This window comes from Bos indicus x Bos taurus, chromosome 9 (assembly GCF_003369695.1).
Source record: "Bos indicus x Bos taurus breed Angus x Brahman F1 hybrid chromosome 9, Bos_hybrid_MaternalHap_v2.0, whole genome shotgun sequence".
NCBI classification, from domain to species: domain Eukaryota; kingdom Metazoa; phylum Chordata; class Mammalia; order Artiodactyla; family Bovidae; genus Bos; species Bos indicus x Bos taurus.
The window spans coordinates 53,955,060-53,968,581 of NC_040084.1; the positions used below are offsets into that span (position 1 = coordinate 53,955,060).

A 13,522-nucleotide genomic window follows, 5' to 3' on the forward strand; every position below is an offset into this window, starting at 1 on the left:
AGGAAACATCTTAGATTTTTCAGCATTTTTGTTTTTTTTTTTTAAACATGGGTAATAAGGATGGGATGCTTATAGAGACATGGATTTCCTTCTGGAAAAGGAATAATGAAGACCTCACAGGTCCATTAATGGGATTCAAAAAAAGTCTCTGGGAATCATTAATAAATGACATGGTCAAGTGGACAATAAATGGTCCTCCAGTTTTTTGCCCATTAATTCAGAGGAATTGAGGAGGTCACCCCAGCCTAAGTAACAGGAAATAGGTAAATACAGATATCAAAATGCTTCTCTGTTGTGAATTTCCCTCCAGGTGGAAGGACTGCCTTGCCACTCACATGTCCAGATTCTGTTCTGCAGCATTAGTTACAACTTATTACTAAGACTTGTCCTGGGTAAGCACACAGTTTCTGTCCACTTCGGACAACAGTTAGAGGGATGCACACAATGTGTGCGTCCAATCCCAAAGAAGGGCAATGCCAAAGAACGTTCAACCTACCACGTAACTGCACTCATTTCACATGCCAGCAAAGTAACACTCTAAATTCTCCAAGCAAGGCTTCAACAGCATGTGAACTGAGAACTTTCAGATGTTCAAGCTGGATATAGGAGAGTCTGAGGAACAAGAGATCAAATTGTCAACATCTGCTGGATCATAGAAAAAGCAAGAGAGTTCCAGAAAAAACATGTACTTTTGCGTCATTGACTACACTAAAGGCTTTGACTGTGTGGATCACAACAAACTGTCAAAAATTCTTCAAGAGATGGGAATACCACACCACCTTACCTGCCTCCTGAGAAACCTGTATGTAGGTCAAGAAGAAACTGTTGGAACTGGACATGGATCAACCAACTGGTTCCAAACTGGGAAAGGAGTACATCAAGGCTATATATTGTAACCCTGCTTATTTAACTTATATGCGGAGTACATCATGCAAAATGCCAGGCTGGATGAAGCACAAGCTGGAATAAAGGTTGCCGGGAGAAATATCAACAACCTCAGATATGCAGATGACACTATACTTATGGCAGAAAGTGAAGAGGAACTAAAGAGTCTCTCAATGAAGTTAAAGAGGAGAGTGAAAAAGCTCACTTAAAACTCAAAAATTTAAGAAACAAAGATCATGGCATCTGGACCCATCACTTCATGGCAAATAGATGGGAAGCAATGGAAACAGTGACAGACTTTTATTTTCTTGGGTTCCAAAATCACTGCAGATGGTGACTGTAGCCATGAAATTAAAAGATGTTTGCTTCTTGGAAGGAAAGTTATGACCAATCTAGACAGCATTTTAAAAAGCAGAGACATTACTTTGCCAACAAAGGTACATCTAATCAAAGCTATGGTTTTTCCAGTAGTCATGTATGTATGTGAGAGTTGGACTATAAAGAAAGCTGAGTGCCAAAGAATTGAAGCTTTTGAACTGTGGTGTTGGAGAAGACTTTTGAGAGTCCTTTGGACTTCAAGGATATGAAACCAGTCAATCCTAAAGGAAATCAGTCCTGACTATTCACTGGAAAGACTGATGCTGAAGCTGAAACTCCAATACTTTGGCCACCTAATATGAAGAGCTGACTCATTAGAAAAGACCCTGATGCTGGGAAATATTGAAGCAGAAGGAGAAGGGGATGACAGAGGACGATGTTTGAACGGCATCACCACTCAATGGACATGACTTTGAGCAAGCTCTGGGAGATGGTGAAGGACAGGGAGCCCTGGCATGCTACAGTCCCTGGAGTCGCAGAGAATCAAACATGACTGAGCAACTGAACAACAACAACACATATAATGGAGTGTGAAAGGGAGAACTCCATTACTAGAAATCAGGTAAATCATTAGAACTTTGACTGGTTCATATGGGAAAGAAGGCAGCACAGGGCACATTTCCTTTTAAAGAATAATGACAAGTAGTAGGCTGTCTTATTGCCAAACCTCTCCTTTGTTCTATCATGCCAAACTTAGATCCACTTGGAAGAGACAGTAAAATCTCTCAGCTTTTTACAGTGGGTTCTGTCAGCTCTAAAGGAGCTTTAGCTCTCTTGGGAAGATTTTTCTGAGATAGAAAACTCCTATGGAGAACCACAGATGAGGCTTTGCCTCATATGTGAGCTTTTGCTGTGCTGTGCTCAGTCACTCAGTTGTAACCAACTCTTTGTGACCCCATGGACTTAGCCTGCCAGGCTCCTCTGTCCATGGGGATTCTCTAGGCAACAAAACTGGAATGGGTTGCCACGCCCTCCTCCGGGGATCTTCCAAACTCAGGGATCAAACCTAGGTCTCCCACATTGCAAGCGGAATCTTTACCAGCTGAGTTACAAGGGAAGCCCCATGTGAGCTCTTAACTGTCCTGAATTGAGTTTAGAATTCTGATGATCTTGACCCCCCAGAGAATGAGGAAAACACCCAAAGAAATCAAGGTAAATTCTTAAGATCTCACCACTGTATTGGAAAACTTTCCCAGCCCTAATGGTTGACATCATCAAGGACATCATCTAAACAATGGGGCAGCTAATGTCCTGAAATTAAGGTGGATTCCTTAAAGATGGTCACCACTGTGTAGCCAGACTGAGTCAGCCAGAAGTTACAAACCCAAGGTCCTAGCAAAAAAAAGCAGTGTGGCTATGTTTTCTGAGTCCAGGAATCCCAAGGGTTGAAACAGATGGTGTTAGCCATGACGACCTTGCTCCTCAATATAGACTACTGGATGGGCCAAAATTTGTTCAAAGTTCATTTGGTTATTTCATGAGCCACTGCCACATTATTTGAAAGTACAAATAAAGCCTCTTTTCCTAATCCCTGATTCCTCTCTCTTCCTCTCCCCTGGCTTACAATTTAAAGAAAATTATGAGCAGAGACTAAGGCATCCCTTTTTCCAACAAAGTTCAAAGGACATGCATCCACCTGAGTGTGCTGGAGTATTTCAGGAAAAAGGAATAAAACTTTTATGGGCATGTTGGACATGGATGCCCACGTTGTGCTCCCACCTGGATCTACAGAACAACCAGATTCAGCAAGTGGGGTTTAAGATTCACAGTGAGAAAGACAAGATAACTCAGTCTTGTGGAGAAAGATCTTTGGGCCAATTAAATGTGCCATTTTGTTGTTTCTGTATCTGATGGTATAGCAGGAATTAATGTGTTATATGCTCATATTTTATCATCCATTAAGTGCCTGAAAGGCTTATCACAACTAGGACAGGCCACATGTAGAGAAGTGCTAATGGAACATGTAAATCACTTTCCAATCTTCTGCCTGTTTCTTCCCAGAAACAGTATAAAATCCCTTGAGGAGAAAAGGCAATCACAGCTCTGCGTATAGCCTTTAAGACAACACAAGTGAGAAGAAATACAGAATCATAATATAACATCCCTGGATGGCCAGTGGAAGAAGACTAGAACTGAAAACTCAGAATGGATTATTACCTAACTGCTCATGTAACTGAACCCACTGCACAGCGGAAACACTTGCTATAATATCATGGACTGTGTCAGTGACTTCTGGGGACAAAGACCATTCACATTCATGTGTCACGGCCACCAATATACAACTGAGAGTGTGCATGCATGTTCAGTCTTCACTTGTGTCCAACTCTTTGTGAGCCCTTGAACTGTAGTTCATGGAAGAGCTAAAGAGCCTCTTGATGAAAGTGAAAGAGGAGAGTGAAAAAGTTGGCTTAAAGCTCCACATTCAGAAAACTAAGATCATGGCATCCAGTCCCATCACTTCATGGCAGATAGATGGGGAAAAAGTGGAAACAGTGGCTGACTTTATTTTTCTGGGCTCCAAAATCAATGCAGATGGCGATTGCAGCAATGAAATTAAAAGACACTTACTCCTGGGAAGGAAAGTTATGACCCACCTAGATAGCATATTAAAAAGTAGAGACATTACTTTGCCAACAAAGGTCCATCTAGTCAAGGCTATGGTTTTTCCAGTGGTCATGTATGGATGTGAGAGTTGAACTATAAAGAAGGCTGAGCGCTGAAGAATTGATGCTTTTGAACTGTGGTGTTGGAGAAGACTCTTGAGAGTCCCTTGGACTGCAAGGAAATCCAACCAGTCCATCCTAAAGGAGATCAGTCCTGGGTGTTCACTGGAAGGACTGATGTTGAGGCTGAAACTCCAATACTTTGGCCACCTGATGTGAAGAGCTGACTCATTGGAAAAGACCCTGATGCTGGGAAAGATTCAGGGCAGGAGGAGAAGGGGACAACAGACGATGAGATAGTTGGATGGCATTATCGACTCAATGGACATGGGTTTGGGTGGACTCCGGGAGCTGGTGATGGACAGGGAGGCCTGGGGTGCTGCGGTTCATGGGTCACAAAGAGTGGGACACGACTGAGCGACTGAACTGAACTGTAGTCTGCCAGGCTTCTCCATCCAAGGAATATACATTTGCAATAACCCCTCAAATTACTACAGTTATTTCAGAGGTAGATAGATTCTTCAGCCATTTGCCGTCCATAGATGGGTAGTATGATTGCCTCTACAGTACAAAGCTTTAACAAAGCTTTAATGATACGCTGTTGATGACAAAGTCAGAGGCTTCTGTTAGCAATGCCTTGACTGTAGTGTCACACATTCCCACCAGATGGGGTATCTGATAAGCCCTCACAAAACTCGAGGGTTTGCTTGTTAAATAAAGTCTCATGGGAATACACTGGCAGATTCACAATAATTAGTCCCTATAGCAGTCAAAAAAAAGAAAGAAACACACACACACACAAACACACACACAAACCAAAACTGCTGTCTATTCAACTCCAACCAACAAAAAAGATGTCCAGCATCTTACTGGAATATCGAGGACTGATAACTGATAACAGTATGTACTTCACCTAGACTATCTACTTGGACCTTTATATTGGCCAATATAAACACTAGCACCCTTTGAATGAGGTCCAAATGAATACTCCATGTTGGAAGCTTTCCTGTAAGATGTGGCATGATATCTGTATTCGGGGCCCAACATCATGAATAAACCTGTGAGATACAAGTCTATGTGACCAATAATTTTGTTGACCAGAGCCTCTGGAAAAGGGTGGCAGCCTTCATTGCAGGTTCTCTTCAGGATTTTGGACTAGTCACTTCCATAATTTGCAGGGCTCACCACTACTGGGTACACTTTTTTTGGAAGCAGATATTAGCAAGTTCTTGAGTCTGTTGTCAAAACTGAACTCGTAATCCATGGAGGTCTGCTGGCTGTCCAGCCTGCTGTCTTCATTTTGGGGTGGGTCAACCCAAACTCAATGGCTCAATGTGAGAAAGAGTCCTAGAGCCCTACAGACCTCTCATAGCCACCCATCCATAAATGGAAGTGGTATGTATATTCAAGCTTTCAGCTTGCATAGCTCCCGTGTCATCTTAGTTTTACATGAAAAAAAAAAATGGCTCTCCCAAACTGTTGCAAGGGTCCTAAATTTAACTCTCTGCTGAATCTGCCATCCTCAGCCAGACAGCTTTTACCATGATTTGATCTACAGTCCCCTTAATCTTAGCAAGAAATATATTGGAACTAGCAGGAGACGGCCCTAGCCCTGCATTTCCCTTGTGAAATACCTGTCAACACCTCTGGATGTCTTTCCTGCTCCCGTTTCTGTAACTATTGCTTAGCCATTCAGTGGGGCAGACAAATGGCATCAGCCTGCTGATGTGGACAAATGGAGCAAGTTAGATTAACTGCCCTTGTGCAGCCACTCCAAAGCAAGGACTACAATCAATTATTCATGCTTAACTTAGAGGGTAAAATCTCAGACCCTTCATGGGTCTTGAAAATCAGGAGAAATTGGTTACTGAAATAGCCCAGTTGTCTCCTACATGTCAAGGCAGTGAAGCCATCGTTAACACTAACAGTTCTATGCCCCTGTACATCATGCACTCATATTTAATAAATGTTCACTAACAGAGTAAGTAGGGTACAAATATTTAAATTATCTTTTTAAACTTAAATATGTTGTTAAAATAGTTTATCAACTTTTAATTATTGAATAGATATTATATATATTGTCCACTGTCTACATTTCTTTTTTATTCTGTACATTCTGTCCCTTTGAGTGTTCCTTGAAGATTTAGGCTTCTTGAAAGACAAACTTGCTATTTCAAACTTATATTAAAGTGGATAATTAGTTACATATCCATTAGAAAAAAATTACCCTAGGAACTACAAGGAGTGAACTGACTGTTAGGTTCATTAGCATGAGACTATTTTTGTTAATACTGTGGCCACTTGATACAGAGAGCCAACTCACTGGAAAAGACCCTGATGCTGGGAAAGACTGAAGGCAAAAGGAGACAAGAGTAGCAGAGGATAAGATGGTTAGATAGCTTCATTGACTCAAAGGACATGAGCAAACTCCAGGAGATAGTGAAGGGCAGGGGAGCCTGATATGCTGCAGTCCAGGGAGTCAAAAAGAGCTGGACACAACCTAGTGACTGAACAACAATGACAACATTTATGTCAATGCACGTTCATAAACAGCTGCATGGTCAAAACATTTGTGTTAGAGTTAGAAGTAATATGGGAAGCAATGGAAACATGTTTTTTTAAGGACATAGGTTATTTCTGTGCCAAACTTAGCCAAGTCACATGTCCATACATTTTGGAAAGGCATATTATGATTAAGCTGTAATCTTTTTAATTTATCTCTAGACACCTGTGTTCAGCAACATGTTTGTTCTTATCTGTCTTTTCAGTTATATTGTAAGCTGCCTGAGGTCAGAACCTATATCAAGTTTGTCCTTATGTCTGTAGTCATCACTTTACTTTTTGCCATACACTGGACCCTCAATAAGTGGAGGCTGAATTACACTCCAGAAAAACTGTGTCAAGGGAGTCTTAAAAGATGTAGTTCTCCTTTCAGTCAAATCTGCATCTTAAATGGTTTAAAAAAGGACAGTTCCCAAGACTTCTTCCACAGTTTTTGAACCCATCACCCAGAGGTCTGAGCTGGCAGATTCCCCTAACTTTCATCAACCCAGGCACTCTTAGATAAAGCAGTGTTGTTACAGAAAACATCATTGAGTTATCAATCTATATTACCATGTTACTCTTCCTAACTGAGATGACACTGATCACCAAGAATATATCTGAACATTTATTTTTTAGCTAGTAATGATGAGAATTCCCCATTGATTTAGTCATTCATTTTCACTGATTTCTCTGACCATCAGTGAAGAAAAGGCTAAAAGTTCCAGGACTTTCAACTGTGAACTTGAAACTTAGTGCAACAAATTTATTTTCCCTGACCTCTTGAGCTATTCATAAACTATGGTGACAAAAAATTAAAAAAACCCAAAACACATGATGTACTAACTTTATCTATGGTGGCAAATATCAAACATTCATAGAGATGAAACTATAATGAACCCTCCATAAAAAAAATAAAATGGAAGTGTCCCCTGATATACGATTACCATGAAAGAAATGTATACCTTATTATACCTATTAGAGTTTATGATGGCCATTAAAAGTAAGTTAAACAAAATATAAATTACTAAAGATTAAATAAAAATTTTAAAAGCTTTTCAGGTAGACCAATGACAATTAAAATGTTTAAATATTTAAAATATTTCCCAAGTTCTAACCTGAAGATAGGATAGAGTAAGCAGAAAACCTTTCTTTCAACTATGATGCTTTGAGACCTAGGTATTTACTGAAGAAGCACAGACTTTTATTTCATTTCATTTTCGGTTTTCTTTTATTTTAAACTGATTTGAAATCAGTCCTTAATACTCATTGGAAGGACTGATGCTGAAGTTGAAACTCCAATACCCTGGCCACCTGATGCAAAGGACTGACTCATTTGAAAAGACCCTGATGCTGGGAAAGATTGAAGGCAGGAGGAGAAGGGAAAGGATGACAAAGGATGAGATGGTTGGATGGCATCACTGACCCAATGGACATGAGTTTGAGAAAACTCCAGGAGTTGGTGATGGACAGGGAGGCCTGGCGCGCAGCAGTCCATGGGGCTGCAAAGAGTCGGACACAACTGAGCGACTGAACTGAAAATACAATAAGGGGGAAAACTAATGTTTATTTTATAAAAAGATAAACAGGATGAAGTCAGGAGACATGGATCCTAACTCTGTTTCTATTAACTACTTAAGAACCTTGGGTAAATTATTAGTAAAATGATGAGAATGAAATGCCTTCTACATCCTCTAATTGATACCTAAGTTCTGTGATTCTTTCTAGTAAGAGTGTCAAGAGTTCCATTTGCATCTAAATGAAGAGTGAATTTCACAATCACATGTAAAATTAGAGAATCTAAATGTTTCTTTCCTATAGGAATTGTAATTGTACTCTAGAGTTGACCTTATGAGAGTATCACTTTGACAGCACTGTTGTAAAACTTTGGTTGAATCACCACGCCTGTTTTGAAATATTCATTTTCTTCTTTGCTCTTTGAGAATGCTTTTTGTTAAATATTTCTTGAGCTATAGAATAAAGATGGAAAACAAAGTCATTTGTAAACATTTACGTAATCATTTGATACTTGCAAGAACAATTTCAGGATTTAGAATTCATAAAATTTGCAGCATTTTGTAATATACACTCTCATGAATTTGTAAATAAAATGCAAATATCCATATATATGAATAATATATCCATAAATATAAGTAGGAAATATGAAAAATATATATTAAGCTATGAAAATATTTTGTGTAGTTATCCCTTGACCAAGTCGTCTTGCCTTCATAAGACACTAAATCACCTGATTGGCTCTTTATCTAATATTGTAACTTTAGGTGTGCATGAGTATGTATTTCTTTCAAGGTTTTGCTTTTAAAGTTGTTTAGAATTTCATTTAGGTCAATTAGTTCACATAAAATAGCTTGCCTATAATCCCCAAGTCTTACTAAATAAAATCGAGGAGGCACTTCATTAAAAAAATTATACTTTTATTGCTGTAAATAGGAGACATTTTTTAAAATGCAAGTTGGAAAATAGCTGTTGTCCCACATACCAAAATAATACAGCTTGTATTTAGTTAGCTTTACTTGAGTAAAGAATTTAATCAAGTATCCATAGATATGTACCTGTTCTATCTCTCCGTTCTTGCCTGCTTTTCCTTCCCAGGCTCTCTTACAACCACACAGAAGCCAAAACACAATTTTACATGGAACATTCAACTAACAGCAGTCTGTTGGTGAAATAATCTATATCACTTTCACAATTTTAAATTTCTCTTTACCAATTTTTGATTTCTCTTTACCATTGTAAGCATTTCATTTCAACCAAGCCCATTCTCTGGGTGGCATATAATTCCAAGAATTGTAAGATTCAACTTAAACAAATGCAAAGACATGCCATTCAAATATTGGTATGCCTTGTCTCCGCATGTGCTATATTTGTTTTGCAGAACCTTAATAATGACAGTGACACTAAATTTAGGTAGATCTTCCTAAGTTTCAGCTAAGAGTTATTAACAGAAATTTTGCCACTATTTATGACAGACTGATTATTTGCATTCTCACAGACAATTCTAAGGCTATTTTAATGTTGCACATTGTGCAAGCATATATCCTTACAAAAGGTGTGCACCTCTGACATTGTTTGGAAGTTGATGCTAAATAGGATAACATTAACACATACTGCTGTGAACTTGTCATTAGCACAATTTTGGGCAATAACTGATAAAGTCATCATTGTACTTGCTTTTTCCCTTTTGTTCAATGGAAATTTATCTTTTCCAATAGAGCTTCATAACTGTTGGAGACATTGTATTAGTAAGAATACACTGTTATCCACTGTTATCCAAAAGGTAAAGGTATTTAGAGGAAAAAAATGGTCTTTTGATTCAGCTCATAACCTACCTACTCCCTATCCACCTGATATGACCATGTGTGCATATCTGCAGTAATTACAAGTTTAAATAGTTTGAATATTCTTCATAGTCAAGCAAAATTAAATTTAACCAACTAAAATTTCTGAATTTAAAAAACAATAAAGCGCTATTCATAGCCGCTCATGACTTTAGATGCAGCTCAAAAACACACTGAAAACCATCCCTTGCCAGTGACTTGCTCAATGCATTTCTACCTCTCTCTACACAAGAAAAGAGAACTAAAGGCTCAAATACAGTCCGAGTTAAATTTCTTAAAAACTCTCTACATTGTGGAAGGCAAGATTTTAAGACAATCTTCACTCAATAAATTCTTCACGTAATTGCTCACCTTTCCCTATTTCTTGTGTAAGCAGAGATCTGCTTGTTTAAGATCAGGTAGCATTCTCTCCCTCGACTGCAAGAACAAGAATGCCAACTGGATTCTTATTTTCTCAAAATTATTTAAAAGAATAAAAAACAGTTACCATCAGGAAATTTATATTCACACACTACATACTCAAATGGAACACCTTTTAAAGTTTCTAACATCTATTTCTGCATACTCTTACCTGCATTGCTTCGAACTCAAGCCCTATGACCAAGGGTTCTAGAGAGTAAAATATGCTGAAATTAATACATTTCATTACTTCTTTGAAAATTCAATCAAAAATTGTGTGGTGGTAGTTTTGTTTTTAAGATTGCAATACACAAGGAATCAGGAGCACACATTTTAGTGTTTAAATCGGCTCTCCTCGCATCATTCATTGCCTCATCACCTTACTCATATTATTACTTCATTGAACACAACTCCCTCCCCCTTTTTTTTCAGCCTCATCACCTTCATTGAACACATCCTTCACTGAACATAACTTCCTTTTTTTCCCCTCAAACCAACTAGAATACTAAAACGTTAAACATGGTTTTGGAAGAAAAGGCTGATGCCCTAAGAAAACTTCTACAGAGATTGTCTGGACACTAAGATACTACTCAACACCTGAAGCACCCAGATAGTGCAGAGGCTTTTTAATACAACGTTTTCTGATCTTCTTATATCCCTCTCTCAGCCACTAAACCCAAAGAAAAATAAGGGTTTTGGCTCATTGCAAACTCAAAGAAGATTTTAAAGGGTGAGTTTGATGCTATTCTCCTCTCTTTCAAGAAAAAGCTTCTTATTCTCAAGAGTTGCGGGGCTTTTTCTGTCGGTGTTGCAAAGCGGATTCATCACTCAGTCAGATGCACGGTTCTCAACCTGAAATTAAGACTGATTCCAGATTCCAGGGAAACAAGTAAAATAGGGGCGGTCCCCGTCCCCAACTAAAATGCCTCTAAATGAATACAAGGAACCTGAGCGACGTAAATAGTTGTGCTCTTTAAAGCAACAATAGCAAAAAGTTTAGTCGCAAAAGGTTTGGTTTTTGTCTTTTTTCATGTTTGATCATCCCCTAAACAGCCCCGGTGCTAACAAACACACAAAGTAACTGTACAGATGCCAGGATCTGTACAGATGCCAGAAAACTGTCCGTGTCAGTTTTTTGAGGTGGCAGTAAAAGCTGGAGAGATACCACCGTTTCGAGGGAATAAGGTCAGAATTTACCGGCAGAACCCTTCGCTCTGCGAAGAAATACGGCGGGACTGTAGGACTCTGGAGACCGGCTTTCGAAAAGGAGGGAAGGTGGGTCAGGGGCATACTTTGTGAGGAAGGCTTTGTCAGTGCGAAACCAGGCGCAGGGTGGCAGGTGGGGGCGTCTGCGGGCTGCCAGAAGCGGGAAATCAAAAGCGGGCGACGCGGGGACGGTGGGGGCTGAGAGGACCCTGATGGGGTGACCGGAGGGTCAGGGCCATTCACGGCTGCTGCGAAAGTAGGAGCTCTGGAGATGGAAGCTGAACCGGGGACAGCGAGTTGCCCCAGCTGTCCTCGGGAGGGAGAGGGTTACCAGCAGGTGGAGTTGAAATCAAAAAGCCCCTCAGGGATCAAGGAGCAGCGCTCTCCGGAGACCCCCGCCTGGAGGTAGAGGAATCACAGCAGGTGGTTTGGGGGGTAACCCCTAATGCCAGAGGTTCTCTCGGCTGGCTGCCTGGCCGCCCGACCCTCTGCGCTTTCCAGGCTACTCACCGGTCCGGGGTGGAAAGCGCCATCCAGGCGCGCGTGAGAGCTGCGCGGCGCAGGCGGCGGGCAGGGCCGAGCGGTGGCAGCGGCGCTGTCCTAGGAGCGAGACTGGAGCCGGGGGACGCCGAGGCGGCGACAGCGGCGGCGGGGGCGCGGGGAGCTGCGGGCGGGGAGGGCGGCGTATCCGGAGCTGCTGCGCCGCGCGCGCTCTCTGCCCATCTCCGGCTCTGCTGAAGCGGCTACTGCTGCCGCCGCTGCGAGGGAGGGAGACGAGGGGGAGGGGAGGAGGCACGCGGCAGGGAGGGAGGGAAGAGAAGGGAGGTGGGGGGGAGCAAGGGGAGAGGGAAGACGGACTCCCAGAGTGGGGAGGAGGGAGGGAGGGGCGCGCGAGCCCCGCCAAGGTTCCCACCAGAAGGGCTCGGGGAGGAGATCTCGGCGAGGAGGAGTAGGGTCTCTTCCCCGCCCCCCCCCACCTCCCCTCCCCTCCCCTCCCCTCCCCTCCTTCCCCCTTCGCGCCCTTTCCTTGGGCTCTTCCTCCCGCGGCTTGGGCTGGGGGTGGCCAGGCTCGGCCGCAGTCGGGTCTTCGGCGCGCTGGTGAGAGTGCTGAGGCCGAGAGGCGGCTGCGCTAGCTCCCGGCGCCGCCGGCCCGAGGCACCTGTGCGCGCACGCACCGCCGGCAGCCCAATTGCCGAGGCTCCCCGACTCGGATCCGCCGGCGGTCGCCTTGCCTCGCTCTCCTTTCTGGTCAGATTACAATCATGCCTGTGCATCCATGACATCTGTGTACTCCCCTATTGCTGTCTGCTTCCCCGGGCGCTCTTTGGCACAGGGTGTCCGGCCAGAAGGAGCCGCCGGCGGGGAACTCGATGCAGGCAACCGCCGTCAGCTCCTTGGAGCAGTTGCTTGGGCACGGGTGGCAGTGTTTGCCTCCTGGGTTGACCAGCTAATGAGGTAAAAAATATATATATGTAAATATATTAGTAATCCTCTGACCCGATTTCTTAGGACCATTCTCAGTAATCTAGGAAGGTTTCAGTATGAAGGGCACAGGGGCAGTCTATTGCCCTCTGCCTTGGCGCTTATCCTCTCTTTTCTTGATATCCTAAAAAATCAGGACACGACTTAGCCAGTTTAAGCGAAATATTTCTTATTTTTTTATTAATTGCAGAGCTTTTTATTTTTATTCACATTCTCCTAGAATTGGCTTTGCTTTCCTGTTAGGATTTGCTTTGCTTTATTAGTCCTGTTTATTCGCAAACTGCAAAGACTCGCATGAAAACAGATACTGTAGCGCCTGTACGCTCAAGATCGAGAGGGTGAATCCACACTGATAAATGGACGTTATTGACTGATTTCCGTGAACTATTTAGTTTCATAATCTTCACCTGGTAGTTGAGGATAGGCAGACAGCAGGTGGATTATACGCATAAAAGATATGATTAGAAAAAAAGGTCTCCTAAAACTCTCCTCAAATAATCTAACATATAAAGTAGCCACATTACTCCCTGTGAAAAGTTTCTGATTTTTGTTTATATGTTATTCAAATTATCAGGCTTTTAGTTACTTAACCTTTTCTGTTAGAATAAG

At 41.8% G+C, this 13,522-nt stretch overlaps 1 protein-coding gene across 1 annotated transcript in view; it reads right to left on the bottom strand.

Moving 5' to 3' along the window:
- Window positions 1-12,402, bottom strand: part of FUT9 (fucosyltransferase 9) — a 235,857-nt gene extending 223,455 nt beyond the window's left edge. Inside the window, exon 1 of the mRNA XM_027551376.1 lies at window positions 11,942-12,402. The gene's annotated coding sequence lies outside the window, so the exon portion shown is untranslated. The remainder of the gene's footprint in view (window positions 1-11,941) is intronic.
- Window positions 12,403-13,522: the final 1,120 nt, after the last annotated feature.